We start from the raw sequence: 22,417 nt of genomic DNA, 5'->3' as shown, positions 1-22,417 counted from the left end.
GATCACAGAGTAGTTATTACTACATTGGGTCATCAGATGAGATTTTAAAAATCAAGTCCTCTCCAATTTGTGGTGAGGAATGAACGTCCTCCAGAACATCCTGTCCTTGACTATCCCACTCAGCTCCTGTCAGCTGAAGGCTGTGGCTTCCTTGATGGAGCCCATCCATCTCTCAGTTGGTCTTTCTCGACTTCTTATGCCTTTGACTTTCTCTGGCATGATTGTCTTCTCGGGTGACTCTTGTCTTCTCAGGATGTGCCTGAAGTACATGCCTCACTTTCATCACTTTTGCTTCCAGAGTAAGTCCTGGCTTTAATTAATTAATTTTTAATAGTTTGCAAGTTAAAATGGAAAGCTGTACTTACAACAGCAGAGCCTGGGGTAGGGGAATCATTCAAGAAGATTCCATTAAGAAACGTTTAAAATATTCAATTGCTCAAGAAGGTTCTTGAAGCACACCCAGAACCATAGCCCTCTGGGGAGCCGCTTTTTTGCCTTTAGATCCTGAAGACACAGTCAGAGATTAAGTGCGTAGTCCTTACAAGGCTTGCAGGCAGTTTGTGGTACAGATGCTAGGTGGATGGATGGGACCAGTGCGATTACCTTGCTGCAGTATCATCTCTAACCTGTAGGAACATTATGCATGATAAGAGAAGTGGAAACACCTCCAGCCATTCTGAGCACAGCAGGGACTTTTTCTTCCTTATTCAGAAACTCTGAAATGAGCTCTCTATCAGAGAACCTCTCTCCCTTTCTTTTAATTAGCTACTCAGTTGCTTTCCTGAAATAAGTGGCAATTAAAAGCCTGAAGAGGTAATGGCATGGATTGGCCTGGGCTGTGTCTGGGCCTCAGGCTCAGAAGCCTGCTGTGAACCAGCATGACAAGAGTTCAATCTGTGCTGGGCTTCAGGTTACTCAGTAAGAAGCCAGTCCACCGTCCACAGCTTTTCAGAATCAGAGGAAGCCCTTCTGGCAGGCTGTGTCACCTAAATGATGCTGAGATGGAAGCCCAAGTTCAGCCTTGGAAGCACTGCTGGGAATGCCTCAGCAGCTCCCTCTTCCGGCACAGGACTGGGATGGTAAAGAGGACGCATCAGCCGCATCACAGTTAAGTGGGTGCCGTGCATGCATTCTTGGATGAGATTCCCAGGTGCGCACGGGAGATGGAGGGCTTTGGTGGGAATGGTGGCTCAGAGGAGGGGAGTGGAGAGCTGAACCAGCCATGGGTCAGGGTTCTCATTCTGATATTGGAGTTTTTGAGACTAGCGAGGCTCCAGCTGCCCAACCTCTCCCGGGGAGCCAGCCCTGGATCAAAGCACTTCAAGGACAACCACAGATCTGCTCCCCACCACCTCCAATTGTGGGAAAGAAGCCAGCAGAGAACAGGCTCGGGAGGGGTTCTAGGGAGGAGAACTGACACCCCAGGAGATGTGGACACAAGGACCCGTCGACACACTTGCTGGCTGGGCCAATTAGGGGCTCAGTGGGAAGAACGTAGGCATGCTTGCTTCCATAGTGCATCCCCCTCGAGAGACATCTCCGAAAGGTTCATAAGCAAAGCTTTGGGTGAAGGAGGGCAGTGTGAGGCATCAACATTCATAGAAACATAGAAAACATAGAAAACAGAGTGAGTCAGAAGGGGTCTCCTGGGCCATCTAGTCTGACCCCCGACGCCAGCCGGCTCCGGTCACGACATGCCCACCACGTGCACGTCCAGCCTATCCTTGAACACCCGCACCGATGGGGCCTCTACCACCTCCCGGGGAAGCCCATTCCACACCCTCAGGGTCCTGACTGTCAGGAAGTGCTTCCTGGCATCCAAATGGAACCTTGGCTCCCTGAGCTTTGCTCCGTTGGAGCGCGTCCTGCCTTCCTCTGCAGGAGAGAACAGGTCTCTTCCCACCTCCGTGTGACGTCCCCTCACATACCTGTATGTCGCCAACAGATCCCTTCTGAGTCTCCTCTTCTCCAGGCTGAAGAGACCCAGCTCCCTCAGTCTCGCCTCATACGGCATCCCCTGCAAACCGGCCACCAGCCTTGTGGCCCTACGCTGCACCAATTCCAACCTGCCTATATTCTTCCTGTAATGAGGGGCCCAAAACTGAAAACAATACTCCAGTTGCGGGCGCACTAGAGTCATGTAGAGTGGTAGTAATACCTCTCTTGATCTAGAAGCCACACTTCTGGCTATGCAACCCAGGGTGGCATTCACCGTCTTGACCACCGCATCACACTGCTGACTCATGTTCAGCCTGCAGTCAACCAGCACCCCGAGGTCCCTTTCACAAGTGCTGCTCTCCAGCCACTTGTCACCTAACCTGTACTTATGACAGCTATTTCTATGCCCCAAGTGCAAGACCTTGCACTTATCCACATTGAACGCCATCCTGTTGTCTCCTGCCCACTACCATAGTCTGTCCAGATCCTTTTAGATCTGGACTACCTGCTCCTCAGTTGTGGCCACCGCTCCAGTTTTAGTGTCGTCTGTGAATCTGATCAGCAGACTGTTCACCCCTTCTTCCATGTCATTAATGAAAAGATTAAACAGGATCGGCCCCAGGACAGAGCCCTGGGGCACCCTGCTTGTCACTGGCCGCCATCCCGATGATTCCCCGTTAATGGTTACCTTCTGCTTTCGGTCAGTCATTAGGGTCAGTTAATGGTTACCTTCTGTTTTTTGGTCAGTCATTATGGTCAGTTAATGGTTACCTTCTGCTTTTCGGTCAGTCATTCCACCTGGTGCATGTGTTTCAAGGCTTGTGAATATGTTGTTTCTGTATGGAATAAGGACTCTTTTGGTAATTGATGAAGTGCCTGTCTCGTTTGGGACAGGACGCCTAGCTCATGACAGTGGGCCTCCATGGTGAGGAACCTGCCAATGGACCCACAGAGATCTTCACCATTGGACTGTGCTTGCTCACTGGTCTCTCATTCTGGGCTGGACAACACTGGTGGTGAGGAACCTCAAGAGCAGTAGAAGCCACAACCTCTATGCTCACAGCTCTCTGCCTGTTGGGCAAGCAAGTGGTGGCGATGACAAGAAAGAGGATAACGAATAATCTCTGCTGGCGACCAAGGGGTGCCCACTTGCCTAGATGTAAACGTAAAGGAAAACAGAAATAAACCTTTGATGAGCTCTTATCAATGAAAGCAGAGAAAAATAATCTTCTGCACAGCAAAGCATGAGGATGCTTAGCATGAACCAGATGAGAACAAGGGATTTCTAAAGTTATTTTTGCCTCAAGCCGCTCAGTTGGTGGGGCAGAGAGTAATTCCCAGAGTCTGAGTGCAACATGGATGTGTTTATAACCTAATCTAAATCACAAAAGTATCTGCTGAGAGTTCATAAACTATCCCAAACAGATTGCTACTGAAAATGACAACTTTAAATAAACATCATGTTGTAAGTAAAATCAGTCACAACACTATTTCTATTTGGTTTTCTCTATTTTTTAACAGAATTCCTGACATGATGAATATTACAAGTTCTTTATTCTTTTGGATTTAGCACTGCTTAAAAATTCATCTTTAAATACCTTAAAAGAGAAAAAATGGGCTTCACCTTTGGCCATATAAAATATTTTTTTAAGGAAACCAGTATACAGAGGAACAAAATGGACATGGAAGTGTTATGAATGGAAGACAGACAGTCAACCAAAAGCAGAATATGAGGTGTGTTTTATCCTACAGCAGGGGTGGTTGAGCAGACAGGAAAACGATAGGGACTAGAGGCTTAGAAAGCTAAAGGAACAGGAAAGCTGCAATGATTCTACATACTGCTTCATGTGCAAATAATGCAGAAACATGCATGTTTCCAATTGCTCATAACGAGTTTATTTCTGACCGCTGATTTCACTCTGCTTTTGAGCCGGTTCACAGTGCCCATGACTCTCTCTTTGAATCTGAATTCTTCTATTCCCTTATACTCTTCTGTGTGGAGTGACCTCCATTGTATCCTTAAAACCTGTGTGAGGCAGGTTAGGCAAAAGGTAGACAACTGGACCAGTGTCACCAAGTGAACCTGAAAGCCAGGGTGGTGCAGTGGTTAAGAGCACATGTCTGGGACTCAGGATACCTGGGTCCAAGTCCTCTCTTAGCCCTGGGAGACTTTGGGCCAGTCACAGACTCTCAGCCCAACCAACATAACAGGTTTGTTTTTGTTGGGATAAGATTGAGAGGAGGAGGAGCTGCCTTGAGTTCCTTGAAAGGGAAAAAGGAGAAATGTAAATATAATAAAATAACTAAAATTTGTGCTGCATGAGCATTTGAAACTGGGATTCCCTGGTCTAAGCCTTTCCCACATACTGCAGGGAAAATGAAGCTTATTTGGGAAAAAGTCAGAGCGCACAGAAGCGCTCCATCCCACCTTCATTAAGTGTGAAACATTTTTGCTTTTTCAATCTGTGGGGTTTGCTAGTTGATTGTATACATTCTTCAGAAAAGAATTCTTAGGCAGTGAAATCATTGATAAACTTGTATCTGTTTTTTTGGGGGGGTGAAAGGGGAGTAGAGTACAAATCTCGGTTTTCCCACACCCCTCTGAAGGAAGAACAAAATGGAAAACATTCCAATATATGAACGTTCATACAAGCTGAGAAAGAGAGGCCCTCTTGCTGGTGAAATTATCAACCAGGCAGTGGGCTTTTTCTAGTGATGCTCCTCACCTGTTTAGTCCCTCTCATGATGTCTCCACCATGTCCAAGATATTAGAAGCTTTTACAGGCTCTGGCCTCGTTAAAGCAAACAGCATTGCAAAGGAAGAGTGTTACTGAGATCAGTGAAAAATGCTTCCTTTAATTCAGTCTAGTTCCTTGCAGAACTGTAGTACTACAGCTTCCATCATTCCCAGTCAGTCATAGTCTGAGAAACATCTGGATAGCACCAGATTAGCAAGGTTGCTTTAACTGCATTTTCCAAATGTAGCTCTTGTGCTTGGAATGTTGAAATCAGTGGAAATTTGGTGTTTTGTTTTAAGGAAAAGGAGGTAGGGATTGCCCACCTGAATCCTGACAATTTAGATCAGGGATTGGCAACCTTTTGAGACATAAACACATCTGGGAATTTGAGAACCTGTCCTGGGCACAACCATAAAATGGCTGCCATGGGTGATCATGGCTAGTCCCAATGGGCATGGAACCTGCCCAGGAGCATTCCTGGGAAATCAAGATGACTGCAGCTAGATGGCCTACACTGTGGAGCAGTTCCAGTTATTAGTGAAAAAGCGGACAAGTATTTCTGAAATAAAAATTGGGAAAGGTAGCGTGACTTTGTGGCCAAAAGTACACATCTGCATTAACATAACCTCCAGTAACTTTATATCAGGAAAACTGCCATATTTGTATCCAACAACATGACATATAGAATGTACATATTAGGAAAAATGCACACAGCAATATTTACACGTTCCCATGATATATTTTCAAATTCAGGACAATCCAAGTTTAGGGTTAAGAGCGTGTTCAAAGTTTCGGACAAAACAAATTTTGGATTAGAAAACTGAGGGAAACTGAAATTGACATATTCACCTTACCTTATTACTCAGTAGTGAGAATTACTATTGCCCTATAATTTATCATTCATCTTCCAGCAAGCACAAAACTATTACAGATTATAAGCATACTTCAGCTAAATTGTGAATTTGGTTCCAGACAACCACAATAAAGTGAATATAGCAATAAAGCAAGTCACATGATTTTTTTTGTTTCCCAGTGCATTTAAAAGTTATGTTTACAATATACTGTACTCTTCAAAGTGTGCAATAGCATTATGTCTAAAAGAATGTACATACCTCAATTAAAAATACTTGCTAACCAGCATCTCATGTGACTCATCCTCAGTAAGCCGTAATCTTTTGCTGTGGGAGCATCTTTGCTTGGTGTTGACTCATCAGGATGGTGGTTACTGTAGCAATTTCTTAAAATAAGACAACAGTGAAGTTTGCCGCATCGATTGACTATCTTTCATGAAAGATTGCTCTGTAGCATGCAGCACTGTTTAATAGCATTTTGCCAATGTAGAACTACTTTCTTCAAAACTGTAGTCTCAGGGACTAGAGATGCCCAAGGAGACGGAGAAAGATGAGGGAGCAAACTTTTGACGGAGCAGTCAGAACACACGCAACGCTTATCAATCACGTTCCTCGTCTTTGTGGCACTCCAAAAGAATTACACTAATTACATCAAAGATCTTTGATCACAGATCAGCATACTAATAAAATAGCATAATAATGCAAAAGTTTGAAATACTGCGAGAATTACCAATATGTGACACAGGGAATGCTGTTGGAAAAATGACACCGATAGACTAGCTCAACTCAGGGTGGCCAAAAAATGCAACATCTGTGAAGTGCAATTAAGCAAAGCACGATAAAACAAAATATGCCTGTACTTAGTAGCACTAGTCAAATTAAGAGAACCAATCAAACAAATTAAAACTATGCCACATTACAAACTGGAAGCAGTATCCCCTTTACCGAAAGCAAAATTTCATGATGAAGGTCAAATTATCTAAGCAGTCTGTATTCCAGGACTAGATAATTTAATAGAACAAGGGAGGGGGAGAGTAAATGTTCCTTCAGTGGTGTGATTAGCAGACATACCTTGTTTTTCTTGTTGCAGGGAAGTACAGGTGATCTTCAAGCATACCACTTCCCACAGTGCTTGGCTCTAAGAATGCGGGTTTTTACCAGCTCTCTGCAGTGAGATCTCAGGTGCTTTTTTGGATCAGCCCAACTCTCCAGAGAACAGCAATGAGATGCAGGGTGTGGAGAAGGAACAGGAGAGAAATGTGGTCAGTCAGTGGGAAGATGGAGCAGGTGAGGGCAGGGAGAGGCAGATGAAGATGCAGTGAGGGAGCAACCATGTGGAAGGAGAGCAGGCGTCAGCATCCCTTTTGGCCTTCCGCCTTCAGGAAGAGCACATGGAAAAGCTGAGCACTTGGGTTTGCTCTTTGCATAAAATGGCCCATTACTTCTCAGCCGACTTTTAGCAGTATTCCATGCAATACAGCCGCTGACATTTTTGTGTGGAATAAATTCAGTTGTGCAGGCCTATCTTACAGCGATGGAGGGCAACGCTGTTAATCAGGAGAGCTCCAAAGGGGCTAAGATATAAATAAAGCATCTTATAATTACCAATGCTATAAGTAAGAGTTATGTTTTGCCAATTAAACATGCGGTTTACAAAATGCAGGATCACTTGGCTCTTCCTCCAATGCACACAGGTCACGCTTTATGGATTTCTCTCTGGCAATCTGCAGGCAGCTCTGTCCTCATAATTATTTCCTATAATAAGTGTGGTTTAATGTATACCTCCTAGGCTCTGAAGGCAGCTAAGGGGACACACAGAACTGCCGGAACAAGAATGGACAGGCAGCCCAAACCTTGCACCTGAACTCAGCTGCTCACATGTGCCCTGCCTGGCTGCCCGTCTTCGTTTGTCCGTCCGTCCATCCATGCATTTATCAGTTTTCAAATATGTATTTTTGGATCACTCCTTTTCCCAAATAACTATGCATGCTATTAGATCCTTCCTTTTCCTTTAATCTATTTTTAGGGGGTGACATCACATTTTTAATACAAGGAATTGTAAATTGTGACAGGAGTTTAAATCATTTGCATATAAAACATAATCATGTGCAGTGTTTGAAGCCTTAGCAGCTGCAATTAAAGAGAAAAAAGAAAACACAAATGCCCTCATAATTTATCCCATCTCTTTCACCATCACCAGGTGACACTGTTTTGCAATGTGTGACATGTGTTGTAGGAAATAGAGATGTGGCTTTGTATGTTTGGATGGAGGGTTGCGTGAGATTACAGGCCTGCTCTTTGATATGGTTAAAATTAAATTAATTTTGTTGCTGTTATTACAAGAGCAAGCATTGTGATGAATTTTAAACTCTCATGGTTATATAAAAAAACTGCCCTTTTCTCCTAAGAAAGGTGAGTTGGGTGATTGGCAAACATCCTTACTACTGAAGTCCACTTAATTGTTTACAACAGTGCTTGCCTTTAAAAAGTGAGTTGGCAAGAAACTGCTGAACAAAAATGGTCTCAGATCTTAGGGATTAATTAATACAGAGCAAGGGTGCAAGACCTCAGGCTCATGACCAAATTCAGCTCTCCTAGAGTTTCTATTTGGCCCTCTGGGTGTTTCCAGATGACTACAAGCCCTTCCATTTTCTCTTGACCTCTGGCCATTTCCTGGTTGCCCAGCTTTTACATAGTTATTTCTCCATTTGAAAAGGTTGGAAAAGTTCTTTCTTTCAAGACTTTGGGATTGGCAATGAGAGGCATACATTACAATTCCCTGGAATTTTGGTACTGTTCTTTGCTTTTGGTCCATTTTGCTTTTAGTCCCATCTTCAATGCTCGAAAGTGACTGCAATAGTTTCTCCAAAACTGAGCTTGCCCCAGGGATGAAAAAAGATTTCTATCCTGACTTGGATGGACAGTTAATAAATGGTGGCACAGATCTAACAAGATCTAGAAATAAAGCAAAAGCTATTTGTTACTTCACAGTGTTGCTCTCTGATGAAATAGTAGTTCAGTTGGGAACAATTATGTCCCGTTCTTTTGGATATGAAAAGTACAGTAAGGTTAAGCTCTCTGGACTGGGAATATTGCAAAAATCATGAAAAAGTACTCCCAATCCCTTGGGATAGGAGAGCTTCACCTCTTTCTTGTTCCACAAAAACAAAGAATACACTAATGATCTGGCACATCTGCATCCATCCAATATTTTGCTGAAAAGTGAAGATTATGGAACAATGCCATAGCAAGACCAAATCTAGCTAAATATCATAGCAGCATGGAGCAAAAGAACCAGACAATTTTGAGGAAATTCAAGAGTTTTAATAAAACTACTTAAATCCCTGAAGGAGATTTTTAATCAGTATTTACCTTTTAGTATATGATTTTGGTTGAGCTATAAATCAAAGTGAAAACTCTTCAAAATCACTGCATTTTCAAGAAGTGGGATAAGGATATGAAACTGACTGGTTGGCCTTTTTTAAATTTACTATAATTCAACCTAGCCTTCATCACATTATTGTGAGAGTACACATTTGTGGGTGTTAAATAAGCACAAATGCATACAGTAATTTGCCTATATTGCCATACTTAGTTCTGTACCATCAGCAATTTTATGTATGCTAAACGAGGTATATCTAGCAAAATTAAAAAGAAAAGAACAAATAGTAGGACTTGCAGGTTTCATAACTTGTAGTGTTCAAACCTTTTAAAAATGATTTCAATTCTTCCACTGCTGGTTTATGTTCTAATCTCCCCCAAAACTGAATAAACACAGAAATGTTTGTACCGTTCACCATGCATTAAAATTCTGTACATCCATTGTGGAAACTGATGTAGCTTTCATCGTTTTTACTGGATTATTTGGATAATTCCTTAAGGAAGTGTAGGAAAATCTTTTAAGCAAGCAGACATGTAATAGTTCTCACAATTAGAACCGAGTTTGCTTCTGTCTGTAATCTTGCCCCTGTTTGAAGCACTGTGTTCCCCTTTCCAGCAATGAAGGCATTTGCCCCTTAGCAAAGAATCACAGCAATGTTTTTGTTTATACTAGTAATTCATTGGATAGCATCCATATTTTATTTACAAGTTATGATCTTTATGCTTCCATTTGGACCCATGGTTTTCAATTAAAACAGCAAAAAAAGATTTAGTCCATACTGAAATAAAATCTCCATAAAACCCAGAAGAGTAAAACCACAATATCAATAAACCCTATTTTGAACAGCAAGACAGTTAAAATGCTGCAGCATTCTAAATTTGACATACAACTTCTAGAGATCCCTGGGAAACAAAAAGACTTTCTTACTATCTTCCCAAAAGGCAGAAACTTTATTTAAACGGAATAGCTCCTTAGCAAGGGAGTTCAACAGGATATTTGCGGTCAGGAAGGCAGGCCAGGGCTCACTTAGCAAGGACGGGTCTGGAAAGTTGATATGCATTCGTACAGAGCCTTGGGCAGTGCTGCATTTCATTCGTTTGTTTTAGGGGAAGCAAAGCTGTGGTCATGCAGAGACTTTTAAGCCAACATTGGCATCCTGATTCAGTCCAGAATTATAAAACATTCCACGTGTTCCCTCTGAGAAGTTTGCTGGATGCCTTATGGTCCTCTTGAAGACCTTTAAAACAAATTCCCAGGCTTTTTGGACCTTCAGTTACAACCAATGTTTTGGTGTGCTTTTAGATAATTGCTTTGCTGTGGACTTCTACTTCATTTTTAATTTGACTTTCTTTTGTTGTTTTAAGCTTTTAAGCTGTAATTTGCTTTTCTATTTTGTGGCTTTGATGGTTGGTTCTGTGAACAGTTGGACAGTATAAAAATGCAAACCGTGGAATGACTGTGATCGAAAGCGCTATTTTAAGCATGTGTGCCCAGTGGAAAATTAAACCCTCTACACACACCTCTTTGCATGGCAGGTGGCTATGCTGTATTATACCCAGTTTATAGAACCTTTGGTTTGGAAATCAATTCACCATGTGGTATGGCAAAGTCGAAACCTCCTATGGGCATGAGGCACAGTAAGATTGATTTGGCCTCATGTCCCGGTGTCCCATGTACTTGGACTGCTAACAACAACCATAAAACTGTCTTCACTGAACATAACAGCTTTTTGTTCAATTCAGACAGTAGTTAAACCAGGGTTCTGCAAGAGCCAGATCCTTTTTCTAGTATTCCAGTTAACTCTGCAGTGAAGCACTAGTGGACATGCCTGCCATTGTGCTGGGTTAGGATGTTTGCCTGAGGACCTAAAAGATCTGGATGCTAGTCTCCACTTAGCCATGACACTCTTTGGGCAACTTTGGGCTAGCCTAACCCACTTCATAGGTTGTTATGAGGAGAAAATTGAATAAGGAGAGCTATATAAGCTATCTTGGGCTTCTCTCAAGAAGAAAAAGGTGGGATATAAATTCAATAAACGTGTTGTAAGTCTTACATATTGTAAGGATGAGCCTTAATGCTGAAAACAAGTGCCAGGGTATGGTTGAAATTATCACCAGATTCCTCACCCAATTAGTACTGACATAAGATACTTTCATATACCACATATACCACAAAACAGTTCAACTCTTTCAGGTTTCAGGGCTGGCTCTTTGTGCTTAATTTATTTGTGTCAGTGAAAAAGGTGGTAAAATTCTCTATGGAAGCATGATAAAAAGTACCGAAGCTTAAAAATACAACTGATTTTAGCAAGACATCCTTCACCCCTGCTGCGAAGAAAGCATAACAAAGGAAAGTGGGGAGTCCAAGCGCTTATATCTAGACATCAAAAGTGATTCTGAATTTATAAATGCTGCCTCTTTTAGCAGGTGGTTTCATAAATGCATCGAATTGGGTCCACCCCCTGCTGTGGCAGGGCGCCAATTCACACCATCCCACTCAGGTGGCTGCCCAGCTTCTTTTTGCATGTCTCTCTGGGCAGCTGGTTCCACGGTCGTATTGCTCTGACCGTGAGGAAACTTTTCTAGCCTGAATCTGGTCTGCTGCAACTTGCGTTCATTATTTCATATCCTACGACTTTATCTATCATCCATTCAGCTTTCAGTGTGCACATTTTTCCTTCCTCTTTTTACTTCACAAACGCCTCCTAGTCAATTCTTTGTTCTTCCTAATGGTCTACCTTTTACAAAGTAAATGTGCATTCCTTTGGGCCTGCCACCTTCTTCTCATGTATCCTTTGCAGAGACAAAAAACAAGTGAAGTTAAGAAGAATATATTGGTTTTCATCCCAGGCAAACTAGCTCTGATTGACAAAATAAATGATACACTTGTGTAGTCAAATGATCTAGCAACTAAGCACAATGGGAAGAAAATATTACAGATGATTTTTTTACAGTTGGTATCTGAAATTATTTCCTTACAATTGCATCCTAAGTCCAGAATACAATAAAGACATATGAGAAAACCCAACAGATAGAAGAACAAGAGAGTTATCAGTGCAGAACAAAGCCAGTTGCAAATAAGTAGCATGCTATTCATTAGCATTACAGTTTTGAGACCAGGAATTATCAATAGGAAACACAGTTATAAAAACATTCTCCTTGATCTGGGAGGGAATTGGCGTTCAAGTGCTATCCACTGCTCGAAAGCATCTCTTGGAACAGTCAATTCCAAATTCCCTCCCTTCAAGAAATGGTTGCAAAGGACCCTAGTAAGTTCTAGGAAAACTTCTAGGGAACCTACTGAGTCTTGATTTTTCTTCATTTCTCTTTCTCCCAACCTTGTTTGACCTTTGAAAATGGTCCCAAACTTCAGTCTTATTCACATTGGACTTTTGAGCTTTATGCACACACATTTTGTACACTTTTCTTCTCATGTATGGATTTTAACTGCACATTGACCTGCATATATGTCCCTGCAAGCAATTTTACTAATATAATATGATTTTGAATGTTATTTTCACTAAGATATCCTTTTACTTAATAGCCATATTGTTACATATTTTTGACTGTGAAATTCAAAGAACAGCATATTTCAAAGCATAGCTGAGTTTTGGTTGACAAGTCTAAAGTGTGATATGCTCAGTTCATTTCTCCCAGTCGTAGTTCAGAGTGGTGACTGGGGAACCTTGTTTAGGATTACTACTCCCATTAGCCTCAAACAACATGACCAATATCCAAGGATTCTGGGAGTTGGAATCAAATGCATTGGGAGAGGGTACTAGGTTACCTACACCATACTCATCTCTTCTCAGGTAGAGCAGATGAAGAGGAAAGAACAAGAGCTCTGAGCAAGCTGCCCTTCCTAACATACAGAATTGGAGAGACATGAAGGTCATTTGGTTCAGACCTGGGAATTTATGACTGCAGCATCCCTATGAGGTGACCATCCAGACTCTGCTTAAAAGACTTGAACAAATGAAAGGCTACCACCTACCCAACAATCTGAGTAACAACGTCCACTATCAGGAAGTTCTTTCTGGAGTTTCATCTAAATCCTTTTCCTTGCTGTCTGCCTCTCCATCACTTAGGTAGAGTGGTACCTTGGCTCAAGAACTTAATCTGTTCCAAGACTCTGGTTGTGACCCAAATTGGTCATGAGCCAAGTTAAATTTCCCCATAAGATTCAATATAAATAAGGTTAATCCATTCTGCAACTATTTTTTTAAATCACAAAAATTTGAAGCAAAGTAAACAAAAGGTTTGAAGCAGAGCAAACAAAGAACGACAAAGATTGAGGCCATCTCCCCCCCCCAGCAATCGTGCGGGGGGGAGACAGGTGCAATCGCAGGCACGCTGGGGGGGAAGATGGGCACGGGTGCACTGGGGGGAGGTGGGCACACTGGGGGGGGCAGGCGCAGGTGCGGGAGCACTCAGGCACAACACGGGCGCAATGGTGACCATCTCCCCCCCCCCTCCAGAGCGCAACCACAATCGCACCCGTGCAGGGAAGGCTGGTGCGCTTGCGATCGTCACCCAGTGCAGAGTTCACAACCTGCAGCAAAATTTTTATGAAATTTCTGTTCGCAACCCAATTTGGTTATGAACTGAGGCATTCATGAGCCAAGGTACCACTGTACTTTAAAAAGCTATATAGTTATATATTTAATTAAATTTGAGTATGCTAGAAACCATGTGGGCCTAGAACATTTTTTGGAGTAACGAGAAGGGAAGAGGATGGGATACTTGGAAATCTACTTTCCAGCCAGTCCATCCAGCCAATTAAAACTTGTTCAACCTTCATGGTATTCTTGGGTGGGGAGAGTTGGTAGAAGGATCAGCCACTGGGATATTTAACCTGTGTGTGTGTTTGCCTGAACCTTGAAAAATGGGTTTAGTAGTATTTATGTATGTGGATTAGCATACATATGTATATTTATGCATGTTTATCTTGTAAAGGGTCTTCTTCTGTGTGCCTCCCTTTGTGAAAGTTGGGTCGGGTGGAAAGAAGGGATCGTTTTGCATATGTCTTCTGTGTTTTTTCTCTCTCTCTCTGTGTGCATGTAAGGAGTAGCTTCGTATGTGTGAGAACGATACATGTTTCTTCAAACGCCATCAGTCTTCAGTAAAATAGATATATTCTTGGTCTTCATGTGGCTGGTATTTGGGATCCAAGTCCAAGCTATACCTTGCGCTCCAGTCTTGGAAAATGGCTTGCTCTTCATGCTGAGCAAACATGCATGGCAGACACGACAGCTTCACATTTCCAAATTTGCCCGTGGCTCAATTCTGTGCTGAACTCCACTAAGAACCAAGTGAGGAGCACATTCTAAGCTGCCTAGGAAGGCTTCAACAATTATAGGAGTCCTACAAATATATGTAAATAAATAAATAAAACAAATTCTAGAGTTCCCAGGAGTACAGTGGGAAAAACTTTGCCCTCTCAATTTTGTTAAACGTTGAACCTTTAGCCATACCAATATCTTTGCTATATATTTCTGCAATTAGAGGACTGCTATTGTAATTCATCGTGGTCTGGCTGAGACTTACGAATGAGTCCTGACCTACCAGTGGAAGACCTAGGCCCAAGCACATGCGCACTATCTTGAGAAGTCAGTTTGAAATGTGGCGTAAATTGGGGTGCCCAGGATCCTGGATCTGATTCCTTGGCTTCCTCCTTCCCAGGTACACAATTTAACCCAGGTTAACTCGGGAGCAGTGGTACCCTAAAGGTCTACTGAACCAAGCTGGCAATGCTGCTCAGGTAATATGCCAGAGTCCATGGTCCATTACAGTACCACCATTAGGTAAGCCCATGAGGGAGCATGAGAGGAGAGATGGCCACCATGTGTGTGTGTCCACACGTGTCCACAATCCTAAAACAAATCAATCTAGGACAGCTTTCACAAATAATATTTCCATTCAGTAGTATTCTTTCCTTTCAGTTTCTTGTGATGATAAATGCAGACATAAAGCCATACAATTAAATGGCCCCAAGTTTTGATCTCAAACAAAACAAGCAGGCATTTTTCTTCAAAGCGGCTGTAGCCAATGAATCCATTAAAATCATTCTTCCCATATATCAAGGGTCAGGACCCTTTCGAAAGGCAAGCGTGCTTGGTTTAGGGGGAGGAAAGGGTCTGCCCAAGATTTAGTTGGCATCCTCCATCACGGCCTGGAAATCATGGTTTGTTTTTCCAGCTTTTCTGAAATATATTCATAAGAGCTTAAACTCTCCAAGGTCACTTTTGAAATACTTTATGTCATGCTCATATACACTGCTATTCTGCCACGCTCTTGAGAAAGTTGGAAGGTTGATAGAAATGGGTCAAGTAGTTCACAACCATGAGATTAGAAAATGAGAATAGCAGATTTTCTTTGCCCAGTGACTTGAAATTTTTGAAAGGAAATAACTTCTTGTACTTTTTGCCACAAGCATTCATGTTTCCCTTGCTTTGGAAGGAAATGTAATTGACTCACAGTGTGCTTGTATTTTAAATCATGTAAGCTTGCGTTTTCTGAACCTGTTTGTGGGAAATATCAAACGTTTATGTAGAAAGCAGAAATGACATAGAAAGGGTCTTCAGGCCAGGTTTTTTGCAGGGAACCTTCATTCGCCAGGGACAAGGTCTCTCCAAGTCCAACTGATCACTGATCCCATGTAAGATGGGAAAATGGCAGGCAAACACTATGGCCTTCCATTCTTCTCCCCTTCTCTTTCCTCCATGAATTTTTGTGTGGGAGCAGAAGGAACTTCTTTTCCTTAAAAAAAAACAAAAAAAACCTAAAATAAAATAAGAACTCCACTCATGGCCTCCTTCACACTGCATCAAATATTGCAAGATTCTTTTCAGCTCCTTTAAAAAGCCACTACCATGATGAAGCAAACACTGAGGGGGGGAAAAGGTAGAAAGGAAGCAATATGGAATTAACAAATTCAAAATTTTATGCAGTAGAAACATAGTAGGGAAATCAAGATAGTAAAGCCTTAAAAAAATCTGTAAATAAGGAGAAGATGTGTACTTTTGATCGTGGTTGCCTTGCTTCCTAACTTCAGAGAGAAGTTTTGTGCATTTTCATTGGCAGCTCCTTTACATCCATTTCTGTCATCTCCAGGAAGGATGTTACATACTTGAATAACCTCTTGACAGGCACTCCCTCTATGCCAGGACTTGACCTGTCACAAAAATCACTGAGTTGGGGTAAAACTAGTTTCCTTCCCAAATAAACAGGGTTGGTGCATTCAGATGACTCTCGGAGAATATTCTGGACAGAGAAAGTAAGCACACATTTTAGGAAATTCTCGTTGTGTATGGAGGTCCAAGACTACTCCTTCATGGAATCCGTTTTGGCTTTTTCAATCTTTTTCATTTCTCATCTTAAAGGTTTATTATGAATCAAGACACATAAGACACAGGATACTTTTTAAAACAGGTTAGAATTTTAAGCACATTTAGAACAGTATGATAGCAACTTGCAAATTAGGGAGCAAAGCATGAAATGCCACTGGGAGAATATTCTTGCATGTAGAGGCTGGTGCATTATTTACAATGTTATAATTCTAATCACCCTTTGATACAATCAGTCACAGTATTTTTTCTGGATTGATTGCATGGCTGGGGGTTGGAGGCAGTGGCTCGGCTTCACACGTCATAAGAATTCCATTTTACCTTTGAGTGGCCTAGAAAACTTGCAAATCTTTAAAAAGTCGTAGATCTGACTTTAAACCAAAGCTGAGGAGAGCTGCCCTCAAGTTTAACACATGGCAGTAAAAACTATCCCTAATCACGTTAATGATGAAGATTTCCATCATTTCTGCCCTTGCAGATACTAAAACTAATTCTTCATGTAAGATAAGTGCATGACTGGTTTTGAATCCACAGCATTTGAAAGGCCATGTAGTTGATTGACAAGCTAATATATTCACGATATGCCTAATATGTAACAATGATTTTCTGGAGTGTTCCTACCAAAGATGGCAGCCTCAGGTCTCCACATTGCACATTTATACTTGATTTTCATTTGCTAATTTTATATGGTTTTATTGCTTGTAACCCACCTAGGTAACTGTGTAGTTATCGGGGCAGGCTAGAAATCAAATGATAATACTAATAATATGCTACTGACATTCTCCCAAACATTTGTACCATGGATTCCCAAATCTGGGGTTATTAGTAATTATAATAATGATGCATCACCATCACCATCAAGGATGATAACATATTTAGGATATGTAATACACGATAAAGGTCTATACAAGCATCCAGTACTCAAATAGCAAAGCTTCAGTATTCAAGAATGGACATCTTAATTCAAGTCTTATTTCTCCTCTCTAGATGCTCCCATTCCTGGTGTACTCCTCTTTCATCCCACAGCCCCCCATGCAAGAAAAAATTAATTCAGGCAAAAACCTGCCTTCCTAACAAGCCACACTAACTGAAAAGATCAAAAGGATGTGCTTTCTAAGAATTGTATCCATGTGTGTATGTATTTATTGTGAGCTGTGCGCTTGCACTGCCCAGTTATACCATTAGGGTTTCAGAGATATATAATATTAATAGTACTAGGTTTGGCCTCTGTTCTCTCACAGACGGGTCAGGAAGCCACCCTGTATCACTATGTGTTCCCCCATCCCCAAATGGCATGATGACCCGCATGGTGACCCATGCAGTACTTACCTGGGTTTGTTTTCCAGGGACAAAAATCGTTGAAAGCTTGCAGCATTTGGATGCTGATTTATAAACACGAAAATGAATGCACCCCTCACCTTCAGATCCCCTATACAGATGTCAGGCAGGCTTTGCTGGGTAGTTAATTACAATAACTGGGGGAAGGACCTGCTGCCAAATAGGCTATCCCCTCTCAAAAACAGCACGTTGATTGGGCTTGAAAACAGACCCAAGAGGACCACAACCAGTGGTCTATGTTGGGACCTTCTTCTTGCATTCATTTCTATAGGGCCCCATAGCCAAAGATCTTCTTGTCCCCAATTTCAGTCTGGCTTGTACCTTGTACCCAAGCTGCAGCTTCTGAAGCATCTTCAGTGGCAGCTCCGCCTATCCCAGCATCCCAAATTGTGAACTAGAACACCCTTGAGGCAGCTTATTTGTTCATGTGCTGCAGTGCCACCTTCTAACCAAGGCCTTTCATGCGGAGGTATCAGAGGGCTTCTGTTGCCATTCCTTGCCATTCACCAGGATGAGATTTCGAAGACAGAGATCCATGTGCATTGCAGAGAAATGTGTGATGTCCCTTCATCACACACAGGAAGTTCATTTTGTTGCAAGTGTACAATATCTCTGGGGTTGTGAGGATTGTGCAAATTGTACCACCACACCTGTATATGAAGCAGCCACTGCATCTATTACTGAAGGTGCATGAGGAACAAAGAAGATTCATCCATTCCTTCACCAGGCCAGCTGACAGTAGCCTGGTCAAGATATCTGCATCAGGTTTTTTCCTATGTATCTCTCAGCCATCATTAACCCCACACCCTGTGTGATGATAAGGAATTAACATTAAGCTTATTAAATGGAGGAACTGATTCCATGGTCACATTTTGGTTTATTCCAGTCATTTGTCTCTTGTTCCTTATTGTCAAAGTAATGACAGCGGCACAAGTTGTCCTCACCCACATCTTTTCTTTTCTCACATATGGATTGTCCTTCCAGATCAAGGTCACCCAAGCCATCTTATGTCCTTCTGGTCTGGCTCCCAGCACACACCTCATTCGAGGTATTTTTTGTGGAGCAGTGTTTGGATTGTTTTGTTCATTGACATTCACAATCTGTTCCAGGTAGTTACACCAACCGTGTGGTGGGCGACTTTGCTCCCTAAATTCAGCAAAACTTCCTGGCAGCAGTACATCATACCTCAGCAACACCTATCTTGAAATATGTACAGTGACAAACAGGAATATAGGCAAAACTGCATTTTCTCCCTCTCACGCCACTCTATTACCAACTTTCCTGTAAATCTTTCAGCATAAATTCTCTCACACCAGGTAGCCATATCTACTTTGTAATTCAAAGGCAATTCATTCTTCAAAGCATGTTTTGATTGTTTAACAAAAATGAACATAAAAAACTTGTTCTGGATACCACGATACCACTTACAGAATCCTTTTAGCTATGCAAAAAGAAAAAGAAAAAAACTTGTTCCTATTAATGGTTTAGTTTGTCATACTCCTCAGATCAGTTCAATTATGGGCAAATGACAGAAAAGGGAACACAATGGTATTTTATCTAAAGTTCTACGAGGTCTATGGAATTAAGTGCAGTTTGTAAAGTCAGCTAGGAACTGCAAGTTTCCATTTGGTGTGCAGAGTTTTTCACTAGCTACACACAGCTAAACTAATCAAGCATATCACTGTATTCTGTCCATAAAAGGAAGGTGGGAGGGGGTTGTGTTTTAAATTGAAATCATATTATCACCATTCCTATTCTTGATTTGGCATAGAATAAACTGCTTTCATACGTTCAGGAAATGTGTTGCAACTTGTTTCATTCTGAGCATGCTTCCGAGACATGATAGTCACTGAGTTTGAATGCAACAAGACCAAGAGAAGACTCTCTCTCATCTTGACATAAAGTGGCTACAATATCATGTCTCTGCCTCTTTCCTTCCCCATTTCATCCCTGGATGATCCACAAACACTGCTGAAGCTACATCTGAGTGTCAGAGATAGAACAAAGGGGAGGAAGTAGAAGATGGGGTGGGAGTAGAAGAAAAATAAGGCTCTCTCTGCTTCTTGCTGTCATGGCCACCACTGAAACTTCCGAGAGCCAGGGATGGAGGATGTCACTGGTAAAGCAACAACTAGGAAATGTAGGGGATCTTCATAAGCAAGAAGCTGGAGTCGGGAGAAAGTATGGGCCATGTTGTGCTCTGGTAATAACATCAGGAGTGAAAGCAGGTCCTAAGGGAACTTGGTGAAGCCAAGTCAGAATCACAGAGAGTTCCTGAGCACCAACAGGTTCATAATCCAACAGGTTCCTATTGCTAGTCCTTAAATTGCACTTAAATAAGAGGTGCTAAAATTCCTCAGCCCAACGGCCAACTTACACTTCAGAGAAGATCTTGGGAAATGCTTTCAAGTGGTGAGTGAACACACAAGTGAAAGGAGTAGAGCAAAAATGCCAACATTGCCAATGAATTTTATCTTCAACACTTGTCTAGGGCTTAGGTGAATCATTTTGAACTTCTATAGTGGGGGGATGGCACAAAAATGGCAGGATTTGGCATGAAAATGGCAGACCCTAGAAGTCTGGATTTGCCCCTAGGCAGGGCAGGTTTGGCCCATGGGCCTAGCACACCATTCCCCTTTCTTGAAGAAATGACACCATCACATGGTCCGTGATGATCATGCAGCCATTTCGAGGGTAGTGAAGCCTCCTGAATTTTTTAATTGATAGGGAATGAACACTTCTGCTGAAAATGAGAAAATTTGGGTAGCGACAGCTGAAGGTCCTGCCTGCATCAAAGCCCCTTTCAAGATCTTTTTCTACTGATCACTGAAACAATTTTGGAGTAGTTTGGACTATGCTAGTCAACTATTAAATGGAGTCCTCACATAAAGTTCCCATGTATCCAGAACACATAAAGGTGATGCACTTTTTGTGAAAAATTTGGTCAAATTTGATTCTTTCACCCTGTTGTCATTACTGCATGCTTTTATTCATTGCATAAGCAAGAATGTACAGTATCAAAGGCAAAACATGCTGTTTTATCTAGAGTTAGTGAGGTTATGAAGGTACTGGAAAAACACCCATTACATTCTTCCCAGAGCCTAGCTTCCATATTGCTTGTTCTCATCTCAGGCCAAGCTAACCTATGAGTCATCTGACAGTGAACTCTTCCCAAATGAAGCTAAACTTAGCAACCTGATGGCCTGAAGTTCTCATGATTTGGACATGTGTTATCCTCTGCACAGCACACTGAACTATGGTCTTAAATGAGGGAGATGTGAAACAAGCACCCAAATGCCATCTGCCACCAAATATGCATTGGGGGGGGGCGAGGGGGGGAGAGATGCTTTCCCTTTTCATAGGGCAAGGCTGGTGGGGACATGAAAAGGAGTTTTGAGATAATCTCATTTATTTGTGCCATGTACACGTGCACACACACAAACATCAATCTTAGAGTGGCCATGTGTCCTCCTTTGCAAAACACAGTTGTCTGTTTTGAAGCTGTCCTCTATTTGAAGAGCTGTCCAAACAACAGAAGGCAAAGTTGGGCTTTAAAGTTGCCCATCAACAGGACCTAGACAGTAGATTGAACAAGATGCATAGGTCACCCGGTCACAGTCTTCTACACAATGGTAAGATGCACCAATTTCCACCAATGGTAAGATTGCTGCAGACCTGGTAAATTGGTAAGGGGCCAGTTTTACTCAAAAGGAGGCAGTTGCTAGATGGGGTCCAACAAACTGTTCTGTGCAAGCTTAAGGACTCATTCTGTGGTGATGGTGCTTATTGGATGTACTTTGAAAAGTAAAACGCTTTTGCCAAAGCTTGGCCTGTTGCTTTGAGCATATAAAGAGGGAAACCTATCTCCCAACACCTGGAGAGGGTGTCTTTGAAATAAGCCCCTCTGCTTCTCCCATCTTGATATCTGGAGGCCAGTTTCCAGAGGCCCATTCTGACTCTCTCTCCAAATCTCTCTGACCTTGAGGCTTGTTCCAAGCACAACTACCTCTTTCATTCCTACAGCATGGCAGAAATTGGCAATAGGTCCCGTATGTACTAGTCAGTGTATTCCCTTGTGCATGCGCACACACACGACATGAAAACAAATGCAGCAGAATTGAGAAATACTCCAAAGGAAGTTAAAGTGGTTCATCATAATCTGAAATATATAAACAACATTAATAAGGATGTTCTATGAATAACTTGAAAGAGATTATGTTTTTTTTAAACATAGTACACGGTGTTCAGCAACACCTCATAAACACCCAGCCAAAATCTAAAGTTCAACTGTTCAGAACAAAATGAACAGATTATTTTTAAGATGATGGCTATTCTCTTTCTGTGCTAATCACCAAAGTCCAATAGTGTATCCAACTGAATTCAAAAAGCATGTTTGGTTTTTCTTAAATTGGCTTAGATTAGAATCATACTTGCTAATTCACAAAACTGTGTGATTGTAAAGTGCTTTGTCTTTTAAGAACATAAATTGGAATAAATCAGGTATGCGATCTGTATAGCTTTTACGTCTACTATCCCTAGATATGGAATGGGAATAATATGCAATGGAAATTCATTCATGTTTTGTGACTGAATGTAATTAACAAGAAAATGAATCTGTCTTGATACTCAGACACCACATTCTCAGGAAAATGAGGATGTACAGGCTGCCTCCTCATGATAGTAATTGCATAGAAAAATTATGTATTGAGACACATATAATAATAGGGAGGGCTAAAGATTCTCCTTGACTCAAAAGGATAATATTCCATAGCAACCATCATTTATGTATGAAGTACGTACAATAAATTAATAAGGCTAGTTAAAC

Source organism: Varanus komodoensis, unplaced genomic scaffold, assembly GCF_004798865.1.
Source record: "Varanus komodoensis strain SLA01 unplaced genomic scaffold, ASM479886v1 scaffold54, whole genome shotgun sequence".
Classification (NCBI taxonomy): Eukaryota; Metazoa; Chordata; class Lepidosauria; order Squamata; family Varanidae; genus Varanus; species Varanus komodoensis.
Note: the sequence above shows the minus strand (reverse complement) of the source record.